We start from the raw sequence: 7,353 nt of genomic DNA, 5'->3' as shown, positions 1-7,353 counted from the left end.
AGCAGTGTGTAGAAATTGTATTTTTAGCTATCCATTACTCCAGAAGTTTGTTAATTTTTAGATGGTAATTCTGTTAATGAACATTCAATTTATGGAACGTGTTTAATTCCACATTTTACTATTAAAATTATTTTAGCCTACTTTAGGTACCTCTATTCATCATTTTTGCATTTTTATAGGTCTTTATAAGCTTTTTATTATTTTATATCTTTTTTATCCGTATATTCCCTCCATCTTAATGTTATACACTGAATCATTATTTAATTTATGGAATTGTGTAAAATTTAACATTTTAATCTAATTATTGTAGTAGAAGATAAATTACTGTAATCAAATAACTATATTAAGTAACATGGATTATTATTATTAAGAGTTTTTAATAAATAATAAATTATTTATTATTGATAATAATGTAATTATTTATATTTGTAATATTCTATATCTGTTACATTTACTTTAAACCATTTGGATATAACACAGATTGCTATTTTATGTTGTTACTATTTACTGTAACAGTAATATTTTTAATTAATCCTTTTGTATTTAGCATATAAGAATTAGCTGCGTAATATTAATATTTTATAATAGTATTATTCATTTTCTTTATAATTTGTATGTTAAGGTAATGTTTGAAAGTGTTACTAGTTTCACCTGGAAGCTTTTTCTTGATGCTTCCATGCATAAAGATCATGTATGTTATGTTAAATTTGTATGGCTATTTGCCTTATTTACTTAAGTAAAATGTTAACATGATAATTTTATACATGTGTTGAATCAGATTGAAAATGTAGTAAGATAGTTAATTTTAAATCTGCTAATTAATTTTTTATTTTTACTATATACACATATACATACAAGACTTATCATAATATTTTTTTATGCATGTACTCTAGTTAAAATATAAATATCTAGTCATTTTTTAACATTAATTCATAAAGAGTAGTCAATAATATATGTTAATTTCTGTTAATTTTATTATTTTGTTATTATTTAAATATTTTATTATTTTACAGGGCAGTTTTTTAACCATTTTAAAACTAAGTGTGGTGATCAGTTTTAATCAGAACTAAATAAAAATGAATAATTTACTAAAAAAGTTTATCTTACCTGTTTCTTATAGGTTGTATAATTTACATTAGTTACCTGAGAACAGTCTGATTGTATACTGTAATTCTAGTAAAAAAAAATTCTGAGAAAGAATATTATAGGAAAAATATACTGTAGAATATACTATAGGGTGCCCCATATAAAACACAACCCAACCATTATATTGGTAGGTATTGAAATAATAAAAAGGCATATGTAAATGTAATTTTTATTATTACCATCCATTACCTTACATTTAGAGTAAATGTTGGAAGTGGCAGCCATCTTCTTGAATACAAGCTTCAATTCTTTTTACAGTGTTTCTTGCAACTTTTTTCAAAGTTTGTGGCTGGATATTTAATACAGCTTGTTAATATTGACTTTCAATTGTTCAAGTGTTCGTGGTTTGTTGCTGTAGGCTTTTTCTTTGAGGTAACCCCGTAGAAAAAAATCTGCCGCAGTCAAATCTGGAGATCTTGGTGGCCACAAGCCTCGACCGATAACACGATTACCAAAGAATTCCTCAACGAAATCAGAAGTTGAACCTGCGTAGTGCGATGTCGCACCGTCATGTTGTAGCCAGCAGTGTCTGTCTTCCTCTTTCAAGAGTGCAATGAACTGAAATAAAATATCCTGATATCGTTCTGCATTAATGGTGTACTCAAAAAAAATAGGACCGATTATACATTTTCTACTAATAGGACCGAGTAATCGGTCTTTGATTTCAGTGACTGTATCTGTATTCAACACTGACGCAGATCTTTTGTGTTCCTTGTTATTAACAGAACCAGTCTCTCTAAATTTTGCAACTAACCTTAATACTGATGTTTTGTTAGGAGCTGTTTTATCTGGGTACTTATGGCAAAACAAATCTTGCACTGCAACCACTGATTTTGTACTGAAGTACGACTCAACAATGAAAACACGTTCATCTAGCGAAAACACCATCTTGTCTCTTGCAATACACTGAACGTTATGATTGCATTGTTGTTACGATCGGTAGTGTTCTACTGCATCGCCGCGATGTTCAGATGTTGGACGAGTCCATTTCAGTAACGAGTAAGGGAGTAAGCTTGACTTTTGAAATTTCATGGATGAGTGATTGATGGGTTTCGTTTTATGTGGGACACCAGTATATGTAAATAGTGAATCCACTGTGTCTCTATTAATCCTCTGTTAATATAAGTTATTAGAATTAGTTATTTAAACTTATCAAGACAGTAAGATGATAATCCTCATCTGCATGAAATTTTGGTTTTTTGATGTTAAGATATTCCATGATAAACTTATGACAACTAAAGCTGTTTAACCATACCCAGAAACAGACTGAACAGACATTAGTTAATTAAAGTATCAACAGTTCATTTTGCTTCTGACCTTGGTTAATATAGTTATATTTTTTATGAGATTTACATTGGGATATTTTTATATAATTTTTTTTAATTGACTGATGATATAGATTTGAGTAATAAAAAAGTACTGTGTAGGCATGTATAATCATTTCACTCCCTTGGTAGTTTAAATAATTAACGTTTAATAAAGTTATATATGTCTTCACCATGCATTTACTTAAGTCAAATATTATTAGTCAGTTCCTGTTACCATTGGCACAACCCTTGTCAAAATCAAACAAAATAAAAAATAATATGGTACTAGTATATATTACTAAAGAAAAAAAAAATTACAAATTTTTTGGACAATATAATTTAATATGAAATTGTAATGTTTAATATGTAAATGTATAATTTAATATGTATCTTGGTGCTATTACTTTTTTCTCAAGAAAGTGATACAGTATTGGATCATGCCTTTCCAAAATACTTTTGGCACGAAATACTAGATTTCTCTTATTTCTGTCACTTTTATAACCTGCTTGAATTTATGTAGAGACATCAAACCATTTTATGTGTTGTTCATACCCTTCTGTATACAGATGTGAGATAACCATCTATGTACTTAATATATAGATGTAGATTTAATTTTTTGTGTTAAATAGTTGTTTCTTATCAAACTTCAACATTTTGTGTTTCATTTTCATTTGATTGCATTATAGTAGCTGTAGATTCAATATTTTTACAGTTCTTTTTCATTTTATGCCATCCAAAAATTCTTGCCCAAATCAACTCAAAAATAATTATTATGTTGAAAAAACCAATTTCTAAGCGAGAAAAAAGGATTTTTTTTTTCAATTTTTGAAAAAAATTTTTTATCAATATTTTTCTATTTTTATGTCCTAAACCAAGGTAATATAATTATTATTTGCCTTGGATTAAAGAACTATAACATCAAATAACAAAAAAATAAATTTTATTTCTTGATTTATATAAAACAATATAAATTGTTGATTTGGAAATGTAATAACAAATTGATTTAAGTACTAAAACAAACTTGAAATATTTTCTAACATTACTTCAAACAGATCTTCTTCCTTGTACCAATTACGCCACAAAAAATTCACTTTAATAAGAATCAATCATAGTTCTAGCGGTAACATTCTCTTTTTTGTTGCATCACTTAGCACATGTCCATAAATTTTCAATATTTTGTCTCTAAGCACCACTCTCTAGATCTACAAAATTTCACTATGATTCACTGTATAATGTTGGAAATCATAACTTTCCAATAAAGAAATACTACCATAGGCTTTCCACTTATCAGACATTATTGTTGAACCTTTCTCAATGTAATATGTTATAATGCTAACCAACGTTTCTTTTTTCCACTGATCTGTATATAACTGGATAGGGGATCCCATATATTGGGATTGGTAAAATTTGAAGTATAAACTAGTGCCACTAAATGAGTGATAGAACCAGTAGAACTAAATAAAATGAAACGGCATATCCACAGAGGTAAGTGGAAGAATAGGGATAAAACCACGTTTTAAATTTAAACTGATGCAGTAAAAGTGTTTTGATTTTGTATTTTGAATGAAGTGAGTTATTTTTATTGCATTAGAAAACAACTGATTGTGAATATTTGTAAACTGAAAATAATATTGTGAGTACAAGTCGTGCGGAAGTGTGTGTTTTGTAAAACAAAAGATACGAACAATGTATCTGATATGAACAATGTATCTGTTTTTAAGTAAGTAGTACAACATAAGGTTTGACGTTGTAACAATGTAAGAATTCCAAAAGTTAAGTAATTATTGTGAACTCACAATAATAAAAAATATTGATTAAATATATACAGCAGTCATAAAACTATAGTCCAATTCGGTTATTTTTTTTTTTACATCAGAGACCACAGTTAGGTATTATGTCAGAGAATGAGATGAATTAAAATTCTGTAGTGTATGAAAATGCCATGCCTGACCAGGATTCGAACCCAGGACATCTTGATGAAAGGCCGAGACACTACCACTCAGTTATCTTTTTTCTGTTTAGCCTTCGGTTCCACAGTCAGGATTACTTCTGAAGATGAATGAGCATGATATCTATAGACCACTCGGTTATCTGACTTGAGTAAAATAAACATCCCTACCATCACGATTATAGTCGTGTAAGCATACAATGGTTTTATTTAGTAACCAGCATCTCATTCTGCGGTACTAGAATATGCTTCAATATTAAACACTTAATTGTATTTTACACAATAAGGATTCCCTAACCAGTTATAGAGATCAGTGCTTTTTTCCTATCTAGCACCACGTACATGAAATACTCACGTGTTTTCATGACAGATTCCTCCATAAAACCAATGATTTGGCAACACAAACCTCTATTATATTTTTGTTTTAAAAAACTAGATTCATTTATTTCTACTGTCATTCCTGGTCCACCAATTTTTTGGGGATTCTTCAATATATCATCAGCACACACTTCACATAAATAGTTTTCCAATCTGTGATTGCCTCTGATGCCATTCCCAATTCATGCTTACAAAATTTTGTAGTTTTATATTTCTTTAATTGTATCAAATGATAATTGCATATCTAGTAACCATTTATTATTGCGTAAACCAATTTCTGATTGACAAATCCATTTTTTACATAGCCACCTATCACGTCCATTCAAATTCAGTGTCATTAGATGTTTGTTTTTACACTTTCAAATCATATGTAATATATTTTAATGTTGTAAGAATTTTACATCACTTTCTTTGTGAATAATTTCTGAAGCGATTGAAAATAACATGTACGATGCCATTGTCTATATACTGAACATATTTACTTACTCGCATCATATAGAATTTACTGTTATTATTCTACGTACCCGAGATTCTAGCAAAATGACTAGGTGAAAGACATGAGTTTTCATCACCAAATGAAGTTGTAAACCTGTTAGGAATTGACTTTGAGTTTTGAAAGTAAAATTATAATTTAACATTTATGAACCGTATATTGTAACAATTAGGGGTGCTATGTCCCCATACCCCCCTGAACAATCACTATATTTCCTGATTTTGTAAATAAAAATAGAACAAATAATTTTTCTCGCCAAATCAAGTTGTAAACATATTAGGAACTCATTCAATATAACCATTTAAATTTATTTATTTTATAAATATAATTTAATCAAACTTACCCTACACTCGCTAACCTGGACTAATTAACACAGTAATGTTTTGAATATTTAAATAATAAATTCAGTAATTATTGCAATTATTTATTATTTAGATAATCAAAACATTACTGTTAATTAGTTGAAGTTAGCTACTGTGGGTTAAGTTTTATTAATTTATATCTATGATTCTAAGTAAAAATGCTTATTGCATTTTTTGTTAAAAAGTGTTTTGACAAAAAAAAATATTTTTTTACCTTTTTTGCCTAAAAATTGTTTTCTTCAACATAATTATTTTTGAGTTGATATGGACAAGAATTTTTGGGTGGCATAAAATGAAAAGGTATCATTTTTTTCTTTCAAATATACAGTAAATTTAGAAGTAATGACTTTTTTTGTATACATTGATGTTTGATGTTGCTATATTTGCATTTTATTTTGCTTAATTGCCCAAGTTTGCCCACATTTATTTAAAGATTGGTATAAATGATAAATTTTAAGATAATTAGATTGAAACTATGTGAACAGTATGAAGACGCTGATGATATTACAAGTGATTCAGAAAATAGTGTGGATATATGTTGTTGGAACATGTAATAACTGTTAACAAATAATAGTTCTGATATTAATACTATTCTAAATCAACAGTCTACCTACAGATTTAACGTATGGAAAATTGTATTCAATCATGCTGCACTTTAGTTTAAAAACTTCCTTTCAATTACAAAAATTCTTTCTTTAATATTAGCAGTAATATATAATTTTTTAACCACAAAGTTCTACATAAGATTCTAAAGTGAATTTAATAAATGTATAATTTCATATCATAGAATTACTTTTTTTTATTCTTTATTGCCTTTTTGAAGAAGTAAGGGTTATTATTATTTATTTTTTTAATTATATATAATGATAATTTAGTTTTATTATAAAATTTAAAAAATAAAAAAGATTGCTAATGTGTAAAATATAAATTTTTTGTTAAGCAATTGGGCGTTATTATATAAGTTTGATTAAAAAAATCAGTTTATAAAAGTCCGTAGTGAAAATTAACTTTGACAAAGCAGTGATAGTCTTGTTTCTTACCATTACTGATCACACCATCAGCTTTAGTGATTTATTTGATTGGAAATATATGTAACTCATTAAACTTAAATTTTATTTATATAATTACATTTTTTGTAATTATAATTTAACTGTAAAGACTATGTCTCAGGTTTTTATATAACCTGAGCTAAATTTAAGAATGAATTTTGAAACGCTCACTAAAATAATACACATTTTAAAAATTAGTGGTACTATAATTTTATTCTATAGGGATAGTAAAACTATATACAGGAATCTTTTAAAGTAGCATCTTTTATATGAGTAAAAATTATTTATGTATGGTGTAAGGCAAACTATTTACTAACAGTTAATTGTGCATTTAGTTTTAAGTTTTATATAATATATCAATACAAGGTTAAATTTATTTTGAATGGCTTATATTTTGCCATAACCAGATATTTAGTTTACATTTACACATATTCTCACATTTATAAAAGAAACTGCCCTTTCGTTTACATTTATTTTATTTGTAATATTCTAATATTGTTACTAATATAGTTTTATAAATTATTTTTAATAACTAAAATATTGTATTATTTGTATCTTGAATTGACAAATTAAATAAAAACACTATTGTTGCAAAAGCTTATTTTCATTTGCATTTTTCCTGAAAATGATTGAATTTGCAGGTAATTAGTTGAAAAAGATATTATTTTCT

Source organism: Lycorma delicatula, chromosome 1 (genome assembly GCF_047948215.1).
Source record: "Lycorma delicatula isolate Av1 chromosome 1, ASM4794821v1, whole genome shotgun sequence".
NCBI lineage: Eukaryota > Metazoa > Arthropoda > Insecta > Hemiptera > Fulgoridae > Lycorma > Lycorma delicatula.
This window is presented reverse-complemented; position numbering follows the sequence as displayed.